Source organism: Lissotriton helveticus, chromosome 5_1, assembly GCF_964261635.1.
Source record: "Lissotriton helveticus chromosome 5_1, aLisHel1.1, whole genome shotgun sequence".
Lineage (NCBI taxonomy): Eukaryota > Metazoa > Chordata > Amphibia > Caudata > Salamandridae > Lissotriton > Lissotriton helveticus.
Genome location: NC_136065.1, coordinates 616,102,983 through 616,115,167, shown reverse-complemented (window position 1 = coordinate 616,115,167; position 12,185 = coordinate 616,102,983). Strand labels below are relative to the sequence as shown.

Genomic DNA, 12,185 nt, shown 5'->3' with positions numbered 1-12,185 from the left:
GGTCAATGGAACATAAGCTGCATTAAATAACATTGTGTCCATGTCACCCAACCAAGAAAGGAAGTTGTTTTTTTTATTTTTAAATTTAATTTTATAGCTTTATAGTGTGCGAAATTGGCCCAGGGACATTACAGAGTTTTAGATGAGAACCAGATGAGACTGTTTTTTTTTTTTTTTTAGGCATGGAAAGGTTTAGTGTTTTACCCAGAATCATAAGATGCTGCACCAAGATGGGGATTGAAACTTGGTTCCCAACTCCTAAAGTCGGCAGCCCCAGCAGCATCAAATCAAGTGAAAACCACAATGGTTCAGATAAGAAAATTATTTCATAAACAACAATAAAAAAACAAATATAAACAAGGAAGAAAAAAAGAGAAAATAAGCTACCCACAAAAGAAAAATTTCAAAGCAGCAAGGCGTATTATTGTAAAATTTGTATGAAGATAACATCAGGATACAATGTATAAACAATTTGTGCTCACAGTGTTGCACTAGACAACATCTACTTACAATATACAGTGTAAACGAAAAAACTGGTCACAATGGCAAAGGGTCATCAATTCCAACACAGTTAACTGTGTCATGTGCCTGTTTTCAATCCGGACAAACCTCATTTAAATTGATGACCCTTTGCAAGCGTTTTTATTAGTTTACACTATGTATTGTGAGTATATGTAACAGGCTGCCCCTGCTGGGTGTAATCACCAAAGTAAATCGGGCACTGCGACAGGCCTTCAGGCGCCACCACCTCACGGAGCCCACCCTCCAAATACTTAACCATGCCATTGCCCACCTCTCCTTGGGAGACCCAAGACCCTCACATTTTTCCTCTGGTTCCGCCCCTCCGCATCTTCAGCTCTCCTTTCCAGCACATTAACCCTGCTGGACAATTCCCCAACCTGGCCAATCAGGGCCTGGTGCGCGGGGGTAAGAAACACTGGGGAGGATTCAGTTTGTTTCACCCTGTCTGCTAGTTTAGCATGCTCCGTCCTCAGCAGGCCCAGGCCCACAGCAACAGTGCTAATATCTTGGTGTAGTGTCGCCTTTGTGTCGGCAATGGCTTCTAATTTCTTCGCCAACTGCTGATGGATAGGTACTTCTGAGGGTTCGCCTCCCGCCTCCTTTTGCACCTGATCAGGTGCACTATTGTCCTGCTCCATGGGAGGCCCCACTTACTTCCCTCTAGGCTTTCTTATCACCAGGGGGGTGCGATCTCCAGTCGTGAATCTGATACGCCGTTCTCGAGTCGGCCGGGGAGTGGTCGCCAGGATCTCGGCCCACAACACTCCAGAGCTTTGCTGAAGCACCACTCGACACGGCTCAACTCTCTCATTCAACCACCTTCTGCAAGACAGCCCCTCCCTGCAACAATTCAGGGATCAACAGGTCAGGCCAAATGTACAATGCCCCCAAAGTCTCGCAATTGTGCCCTAAGTTTCAGATCCTATCGCCCATGCAATGGGTCCTCACATTAAGGAGTATGGAGAAGGCCATGCCACTCCACAGTGTGTCTTGGCTCTTCCGTGTCCAGACCATGGTTTATAAGTGATGGCGAGAGGTCCCACACGGTCTCAGATTCACCCTTCTATCCTACCTGGACCCCAGCCCAGTCGGTACCCACTGCCACCATTCAAGACCCCTCCGCTCCTGCTCCTCACCTCCTCTTAGTCGGACCCAAACGTGCCCCGTGGGATCACGGTCCTCTACGTCCAATGCAGGTGACGCTCTGAGTTTTCAGGCCGGTACAGTGACTCCTGGCTAGGTCATAGCTCCTCCAGTTTGTCACCGGTTCTCTCAACCTGGGGGTACACCCCGTGACTCACCGCCCACCGGCACGGTCAGCCCCCGAGTCACCCAGCACCAGAATGTGGAGTCGGGGCGTGGCACAGGGTACCAGACAAGTTAGGGCGCCTCCGCTCCTTTCAGGCCCCACAGCCACACGCCACAGGGTACCTGCTCACAGTCCCGGGCCATTCCAGCAGGTCCTCTGGTGCCCCAGACGTGCCTGCAGTCTTCACTGGCACTCTGAGGGCTCAAGTAGAGTGCCAACCTCCGCTGTGTAGCAGCAGTGTGCCTCGCAGCTGGCCTCCAGGTCAAACACGGCGCCCCCGCTCCTCACCTCATACAGGGTAATGGGGGGGGGGGGAACGCAGCTACAGCTTCCTTGTCTATGCTGCAGTCTCCCCAGCTGCAGTCTCTCCAGGTGCCGTAGCCACACTCCTACTATCATCGGGTGGGGGGGGCGGCAGCTCGGTGCCCTCCAGCGTGTTCTGGCCGCTGTCTCTCCGTCAATGCTCGCGCCGCAGCCCGTAACACGGGGGCCCGATTAGGATGGCGGCGCACCCCCACATCAGGTCAGAAACGGCCCCTAGCAGGGTCACGGGATGCCATTTTTGTTCCACACTCCAGAGTCTGCAGTCCATCAGCCTCCTCGTCCCAAAGCGCTGGCCGCTGTTCTTCACCTCTTCCGCCACTTTCGGATCGCCTCAGGCCACCATTTTGCCTCAGCCACGGCAACTTGCACGCCGTCCTGGCGCCGACCCCTTCTAGCCCTTGGACCTCAGAAAAGCGAGATTAGGGTCCCGGGTATCTCCAGTAAGTCGGGCACCCAACAGCGCGCCCCGGGCCCCGGCAGACACCACGTTTAGCAGGATAATCGGCACGGCTGGCGCAGAGCTCTCGACTCACGCGTCCACCATCATCGGCTCCTAAGCCACGCCCCCTTGCAGAAGTTCATTATATTGTGCATTTCACAGGGGTTAGAAATTAATACTCTAAAACACTGTTTCCCAAAATGTGGGTGGCAACACGATTTTTGGCGGGATGCCAAAGACAAGGCAATAAATAAAGATGCATTTAAAATTCTATATTTATCATTTTTCATTTGCTGCGCTTTATGTTGCAGTGAAATAAACACGCCTAGTCAGGTAGGACTGTTCAATCTCCTGTCCACACCAGGATCCTTTTATTTAGAGAATAAACCCCGCCCCCAAAAAATCAATCTACTATCGCAGGCTATATATACACCAGGTGGTCCACCGCTACCCCATCCGGGTTACAGAATATGGCGGTGACCACATCACACTCCTCAAAAAAATCTAAGGGAAAATAAACAAACAAATCATGAATCTTGAGTCCATTTCATTCGGTTACATAGTTCTTTAAACATGTGGATCTAGTGGGGCATGGCCGCAGTTGGTATCTCCCAACATCCCTATGCTGAGAACCAGAAACAGGTACTTGACATTCACCTGACTGGAGCAACAAAGTGGGCTCTGGAGCCACACCAGACAATACGGTAGATGGAGCCACAACAGACAATACGGTAGATGGAGCCTCACCAGATGATACGGTAGATGGAGAAACCCCACACTGTCCAGGCACCGCATGATCTAACAACGGAACAGGTATCAGATCTACATCCGTAAACTCATCGTCAGAACCTAAAGACCCAGTATCTGATGGTACCACATGATCATACACCGGAGCATCAACAGGAGCCCAGTAGGTTTTAAAGAAAGACACATTCCGGGAAATACTCAATCCATTCCTCACCGCAGTGATTTTAGTCCCATGAAGAGACTGAACAATTCATGGCTCAGGCTCAAACGGCAAACTAAACTTTCCTCTTTGGTGCCGATTCCTCACCATCACAGCATTACCCACATTAAGTCCTGGGCTTAGCTCCACACCTGAAAGCCACCTTATCATTCTTTATCTTCCAGTTCCGCAGCTCATCTGCCACAACTGCATGTTCAGCAGACACTGCCTGCATCTGAGGAACAAAATCACCCATAGGCTGATTCATACATAGAGACATCGGACTGACTTTCGTAGTTGAATGAGTAGTTATCCGATACTCCTTCAAAAACGTGAATATAGCACAGTTCAGATCCTGGCGGTCTGCCACGGCAATCCTGATAGCCTTATTAAGGGTACGCATAAAACGTTCAGCCTCTCCATTGGCTTGAGGCCACAAAGGGGTAACTCTTCGATGGTGAATGCCCCTAGATCGTAGATAGTTTGCAAAATCATGGCTGGAAAAAGGAGGACAGTTATCTGTACGTAACTCAGAAATCAAACCATGTGTCGCCATAATCTTATCAAACAATGGGATAGTGCGGCAAGCCGTAGTAGTGTCCATTAGCTCCACCTCAGGGTATTTAGAAAAGTCATCAATCACCACCAGCATATGTCGCCCATCCGGTAAACATCCAAAGTCAGCACTTGCGTTCTGCCAAAGAATCGAGGGAATGTCTTCTGTAAGGATGGGAGCTGGACAATCACCACCCCCAGCAGCTTGACACAGCGCACAATGCAATACAGTGCTCTCCACCAAAGCATCCAATCCTGGAAACCACACTTTACACCTTAATTTGGACTTGGTTTTCACACCCCCCTGGTGAGCCAAATGAGCCAAATCCAACACCCTCTGCTGAAGACACACAGGAATCACCAGCCGCGGACCTCTCATCAAACAGCCTTCCTGGAACCTTGCCAGTTCATCCCGTACATTGAAAAGAGATGCCAAGGTTGATCTAGCATCCTCAGTACGATACTTGGCAGAGTCCATGAGGATCTTCCACTTCCCGGTACTCACAGCAGAAAGACAAAGCTGGAGACTCCACAATCTCCTCCAAAGAAATGGGAAGAGGCCTGGAATGCTCCACCACCAGATGCACATACTCCTCAGCAGCAGATTCCTCATCGGGAGTAGCAGGACGAAAATGCCAGGAAAGGTAGTCAGCAGGATTCAAAGTTCCAGGACGAAACACCACTGTAAAACAATAATCCTGCAACTGCAGGATCCATTTCTCAATACGAGGTGGAGGTTTAGAAGATGATCCCATAAACAGAGGAATAAGTGGCTTATGGTCGGTATGCACAACAAAAGGCTGACCATACAAATACAAATGAAAATGACGACACCTCTTTTTCCAATGTGAGAATATCGTTGTTCCGTTGCCGTCAATGCACGGCTAGCATATGCCACTGGAGCTAGCTCACCATTACTCTGCCGCTGAGAAAGTACCATCCCCAGGCCACCGGGACTAGCATCCACAGATAGTTCAGAGTCCAATGACGGATTAAAATATACCAAAGTGGTATCAGCGGAGAGAGCTTGCTTGGTGGCTTGAAAAGCAGATTCCTGTTCCGGAAGCCAGTTCCAGGCAACACTAGATTTAAGGAGTTCCCGCAAAGGAACCGTCAAATCAGTCAAATTACAGATAAAACGGCCACAATAATTGACCATTCCCATGAAACTCCGAACACCAGATACATTAACTGGAGCATGAGCAGTCTGAATATCACACACTTTAAGAGGGTCAGGGGACACACCATCCTGTGACAAGCATTTGCAATGCAATAGGTCTCGCATTAGGAAAGTTTGAGCGTTTGGTATTGTAAATGACAATTTTTGTATTTATGTTTTGTTTTTGAAAATAGCGAAATTAATAGCTTTGTCATTTACAATGCCAATAGTTATAACTTTCGCAAATGTGACACCTATAGCATTTGTAATGCAATATGTATTGTATTTACGTGACTTACATGTATAGTCTAAATAGGTGGATTATTGAGAACAGCAGAGGCTGTGATTTGGATATAAAAGTTCACCGCTTTGCTAGATCACACAGGTAGCACTCGTCTGCACAGGCGAGGGCTTCATGAGACCCTACCCTTTATCATCCATGGGGTGGCAAATGGGTCAAAGACAACTTTGGACTGGATACAAATTGCATCAGAGCGGCCGAGAACTTAAAAAAAATATTCTTATGCCACTATGCAGTCTTGAGATCTATTCTATGGGGCCAAGTCGTATTTAATTATGGTTATAAGTTTAACCCCTTGGAAAGGGGTTGACCAGATTTAGAGTGGGAACTATACGTAGTCTTCTCAGTTTCCCATTGGGACAATAGGAGTCAAAACCCGACCTTGTTTGTCCGTGACGAATCCTCACAACAGACGTTGCTGCACTTTGTTTTTCTGTACATTTTACCAACCTTGAGGAACTACAGTTTAGAGAAATGCAGATCAGCATTTTGTTTTCTTCAAATGTTAAAAATGTAAAAAAAAAAAATTGCTAATCTGTGGGATGCATTTTCAAATCGGTAGTTTGCATAAATCAACATTTATTTAATAGATATTTATTTGTTCTACCACTTTTTTTGTAACATGTATTTTTACGCTGTTCTCTAATGATTATTTTTAAATATTCGAATTAAGATTGACGTAACTGATTATAAATGTGTTCACACAATTAGCTGCAAAAAGCTACCTGCAGATGAGTGAGCCTTCTAGCTCTCCGTGGCACTACAACTGACCCCCCCCCCCCTCCCCACTCCCCCTCCAAGAGCATCGAGAGTGGCGGTGCTGTCACCTCACTTCAACTATCGATTAAGATAATGGCAGGTACGTTTACTAGTTAGGTGTGCCACGAAGGAGAGCGTGAACAACGCGCAGGCGCTTTGGAACCCTCGCCTTTGCTTGCGCCCAGGTAAATAAACAGCTTGCAACCAGAGTCCAGGTGTGTGACGCCAGCCAGGGGAGTTCAAGTGACTTAAGCAATCTGCAGTGAAAACAAAAGCAACAGCCCGTGCGTCGGCTGAAACAACTGTTTGATTTACAATTCAGGGCAAAAAAATACAAACATGCCAGGAGCTTCTCTCTAGCACATCAGCTCGCATTACTGCATTCTGCAGCTGGCCAGCTCAGGGTACACCGCTGGCTGCACAAGACGTTTACTCATGCACCTTAAGTGGGTGACCCCTGAATACAATGAAAAAAACAAAGGGTAACTAAGCTGTGCCTCTTCGTGAAATTTGGTTTTACAAATGGTTAGTGTTCTGTAACTTGTGTTTACAGTGGGGAAAAACACACAAAACACGGCGTTCATGTTTTCGCACATTTCCAACTTCGGCTCTTGGCAGCCGGCAGACGCTAGAGGGAATTCGTTCAAAGAAACACAAAGGGACCAGTCAACCTCACGGAGTCCCTGGCTGCTACCAAGTGCCATACTTTAAATCCAACAAAAGGCCCGAGTAACACAAAAACTCACCACCCCCTCTATTCTGGCAGCAGGCTGGAACAGACGGGACACACATCAGCAGGCCATCGCGACATGACCGACAGAAGATCCCACTTCTACAGCTGAGTAGTGAAACGGGGACAGCCCTCAAGGAATGCGAGATAACAGAAATGAACCAACACCTCAACTATCAGCCCATCCAGTGACAGCAAAAGCCCCCTTGATTCCACACGAGAGGAACTGGGGCTTAAAATGAAACCTACTAAAGTAAAAGTCGGTATTCTGGTGATGTATGGACCCAAGATTTCTTGCAACTGGCAAGGCCGGGGTGTGCTGTGTGCCCTGTATGTATTCAGACCTCGGGCCTGTGCTTCCAATAACAAGCCGCACACGGGGAGGGGTTCTGCCATGTGTGACCTCTCAGAGAACTCACGACGCCAACTTTCTAGGCTGTGAGGCTTTCCTCAAGCCTCGCCAGGGGTGGTGCGTGGCACTAAAGGAAAGAATCGTGCGTTGCGGGCAGCGAGAGCATTTACTTGAGTGAGAAAGTAAGCATGAGGAAGCATCAGAGTCCGAGGTCACACACCCTTTGTCCACACGCAACAGCAAGTTACAAGGAAATACAACCGAGTCACGTGACCAGAAACAAGTGTTTACATTTTCAGCTTCCTAGAATCGAGGAAAGCAGTTTAGTTCGCAGGCTTAATCTTACAATGCAGCAGCATTTAAGCTTCAAGACTCCACATATACACTGATAAACAAATTAGGCGCCAACACGTCACTTAAATTTGCACTTGTGAAAAGGTGAATGACAGGTGTGGCACACACAAGCCGTATGCCATAATTTACCATCACTGATTATAACAAGAGCACGTATTCACCTAGACATGCACTCCGTGCCTCTCTTGAGTGACTTTGTTGCTGACGTAGGAACAAGAAAAACAGAAGACGGAAAGAATCCACGGACGGAATACACGGAGGCCGCCCCGGAAGTCAGGCACGGTCGCCTGTGACGGGGGCGGGGCCACGTCCAGACCGGAAGAGGAGGCAGGCGGAGTCGATGCGTCTCGCGGCCCGGGGCTCCTGTGAGCGGTGTGGAGACCCGGGGCCGCGCTAGCAGGAGGTTGGGCGCCGCGTGCTGAGAGAAGAGTCCCCGACATTGCCCAGGTAAGTTTCAAAAGGCTGGGGGGGCTTGGTGCACTTGTGTGTGTGTGTGTGTGCGTGTATGCTCGTGTGTGTATGCGACGGCGACGGTGACGGCGGGGGGGGGGGAAGGGGGCCTCGGTGCACTTGTGTGTGTGCGCGCGTATGTGTCGGGGGGGTGTGTCTCTGTATGTATGTATGTATGTGCGTGCGTGCATGAGTGCTTGTGTGTGTATGCGCATGCGTGTGTGGTGCTTGCGCTTCCCAGGAGACAGCGCCTGGCCACAGCGCGCGTTCCCGTTTCAAATCGGCTCCAGGGATGCGCGCGGCCCAAACTGTCTCCTGGGGAGCACACTCCCTAACATAAGATCTCGGCGGAGACGCGCTTCCGCGCGTCTTTAGCCGAGACCTAAAAAGTGATATCCAAAAAACGATATGTTAGTCTTTAGAAATTATACAACACTGAATACAGGGAGCATGGTTCAGCTCCCTTTCCAGAAGCACTGCTGAGTTATGCCTGTTGCAATGAAGTATACCACACTTAGACTGCGTTGTGTTTCTTTTATTCAAATTCAGTTCAAATATTTTCGCACTTCTTCTCCACATTCTTTTGTCACATGGAACCACCATTTTATGTATTTATAATTCTAATGCTGTAGACGTGTCCATCCGGATTTTCATTTTCTAAAGCAGGAATATATACATAATTCATCCTCGATAGTGTTAAGTCTCCAATGCATTTCGGGCCCGTTTTGTTGCTCTTCGTCAGGGATTCACTATAAATGTAAACGGGAGTGTTAGACTCTATATGTATGCAACCCACAAGTAAAACAGTTTGCAAATCATTCGTTTATGCGATAATTTAAAAAAACGGCGTTTCCCTCTAACTGATCATGATCATAATGAAACCAAGTAAAGTGACTGTCCCTCCTTTTTATAAAGCATAGATTAAAAAGGAATCGTTAAACTCTTATTCCCTTGTTTCAAATTTGTGGGTTACAAGGTACCCCAACATCGTATAGAACTTTAAATTAGCTCACTGGATCTTGAATGGGACAAACAATGGAGTGCACTCGAATTCCTATCTTTGTGATGAGTCTTTAGAAATTCACATTTCTCTTTATGTAACGTAAGTCCATGATCCTGCAGCCGCTGAAACACATTCTTAAGACGACTAAGATGTCCATCCAATGTAGGGGCATGCACCAGAATGTCGTCACTGACCTTAATCACACCATCCAGTCCAGAAAGAACCCCACGGATCGTATCCTGGAAGACTTCCACAGCACTGGAAATACCAAAACTCAAACGTTTATACCTCCATAAACCCACATGTGTAGAAAACGTGGTTATTGCACGGGAAGCAGGGTCAAGCATCAGCTGGTGGTAACCAGCACAAAGATCCATCTTGGAAAACCACTGTGACCCACTCACTTGCACCACGACATCATCCACAGTAGGGGTGAGGAGCCGTTCACGTTTGATCGCAAGATTAGGTAAACGCATGTCCACGCAAATACGGACCTCCCCAGGTTGTTTGGGCTTACGAGCTACCACAATAGATTACACCCAGGGAGTCAGACCATCCACCCTTTCAATGATATCTGCTTTTTCCAGTTTCACCAGTTCCGCTTCCACCTTCGGCCAAAGATGGAACGCCACCCTCCTGTGACGTAACGCCACTGGCTGGACAGAGTCATCAATGTGCAGCTTGATCATACGATCTTTCAAACAGCCAATGCCATCAAACAACGGGGAAAACTGGACCAGCAAATCCTCCACAGTCCACTGATGCACAGCCAAAGCAAAAGCAACCAACTGTAGACCTTCTGCTGTCGGGCAACTCAACAACATTCCTTGACCACTCTTCGCGACGTATATCCATGTCGTCACAGTATGAGCATCATGTGCCACCTCCGCAGTGAAAACACCAGCCAAAGGAAGGGGGTCATAGGCTCCATAGGCAAAAACCTTCGTAGTGGTTGCACTCAAAACAGGAACAGTTGGCAGTGTCATCATCATAGATTCGGCCATCACACATATTGAAGCACCCGTATCGATCAAAGCAGGCACCGAGTGACCATCCACCAGCACACAACATTTAGGTAGACCTCTTCGCACCGAACCCCCGGGCTGCAAAGCATGAATTACATGTACAGTCCCCTCATCATCATCCATGTCTCCCTCTGCCAACAATGGAGCAGCCGCAAACACCTGTGCAGATGACATGGGAATGGAACTTCGTGCAGGGGCAGAACGGCACACCTTTGAAAAATGGTTCAACTTGTTGCAACTAGAGAACCGCTTCCCAATAGCAGGACATGTCCCCTTATGAGGAAAAGGGCCCCCACATCCATAACACAGCTGGGGTCGGTCAACCTTTCCCCGATTCGGCAGTCTTTGTTTGTCAGGGATTCGGGCTGAAACGGCATTCATAGGCTCCACCTTTATCGCATGTTGAAGGGCAGCATCCATATGAGCTGCTCTGACCTTTGAAAGTTCCTTAGACCTGCCACGGGTCAACATATCAGCCATAGGCATGCCTGGCACCTGCAGGATTGCTTCACGTAACTTGCTGGAATAACAGCCTTGAATGAACTGAGCCCTGATTTCATCCGCAGCATCTGGCAACGTACAGGTGCTGGCTAAGCTGCGCAAATGGGCATAAAAAATGTCCACAGACTCATCAGGCAACTGCCGAGCTTGACGCAACAAGAATCGCTCATAATCAGGGTTTGCCAGCGGCTCGAAATGGGCAGTAAGAGCTTGCTTCAAAGTATTGTAAGTAGGAGGTGTACCTCCCACCACAGACCGTCCCACACGGTGAATGGCCGCCCCTACCAAATGCAGCAACATCGGGCGCCTTCGCTCCTCCACCAAATCAATAGCATCAAAATAAGTCTCCAAACAGTCCACCCACTCTTTCCACCGGGCGGCCTGGGCAGACGGAGGACCATCCAATAGAAAATGCTCCACTGGAGGAATGGTCGACATGATGACCCACTGAAAGACAGGTCAGGGTACAGCACACAGGCACTGAACCCCCCCAAAACCAAAAGAGGGTCTTCAAACTCCAGATAGCAAGGTGATGAAAACGATGAACCAGACAGTAGGCCACTGATAGCACAGTCAAAATGTAGCAGGAAATCACCACGAGCTGTCAGGCATTAAAGCAATAGCATCAAAACAAGGAGGACTGGTAGCGCTCGTAGAGTACTGGCTGTCTATTGCTCCCACTGACCGCACATGCAAAATGTAACACAAAGCTGTCCCCACAAGCTGTCAGGCATCAAAACGAAGGCAATGGGAGCGTTCGTAGAGGTCTATTGCTCCCACTCGCTACACTGGGCAGCAAGAAACACCCTGCCACCGCCGCGAACCATCCGGTCCACAGCAGCATGCTGCACCACGCTAGCAGCGCTAGCCACGCCCCCAGAGACACTGGAGCAGGCGACAAGCAGGCAAGGAATGGCAACACTCGGGAGAAAGCCCCGAAAACCCCGCAAAACTTCCAGGGGCCCCGCAAAAGGGTACCGCAGGCACAAAGACACCACCAGGGGCACCACGGGCATGAAGACACTGTCAGGAACGCCGAAAGTCCAGGAACCAACCAGGAAGGAACAGCAGGGAGATCCCACCTTCGTCGCCAGAAATGTTATGTCGCAGTGAAATAAACATGCATAGTCAGGTAGGACTGTTCAATCTACTGTCCACACCAGGATCCTTTTATTTAGTGAACAAACCCAGCCCCCAATAAATCAATCTACTATCGCAGGCTATATATACACACCAGGTGGTCCACCGCTACCCCTTCCGGATTACAGAAAATGGCGGTGACCACATCACACGCTTGAAAGACAGAAATCAGATATGCCTTCTGCTACTTATTTTTTAACTCACGACTGAGGTTTACTAACTCCTCTCATTTTGCAGTCAGAGAAAGAAGAAAAGTATAGTGATTTATGTGACAATCCTGCTGGGGTAACATTAAGTGTGAAAGGAAAACTGGAGG

The 12,185-nt window shown here is 48.6% G+C and overlaps 1 protein-coding gene across 1 annotated transcript in view; it reads right to left on the bottom strand.

Moving 5' to 3' along the window:
• Positions 1-12,185, bottom strand: part of DNAJC11 (DnaJ heat shock protein family (Hsp40) member C11) — a 536,755-nt gene that overhangs the window by 429,293 nt on the left and 95,277 nt on the right. The gene's annotated exons all lie outside the window — the stretch shown is intronic.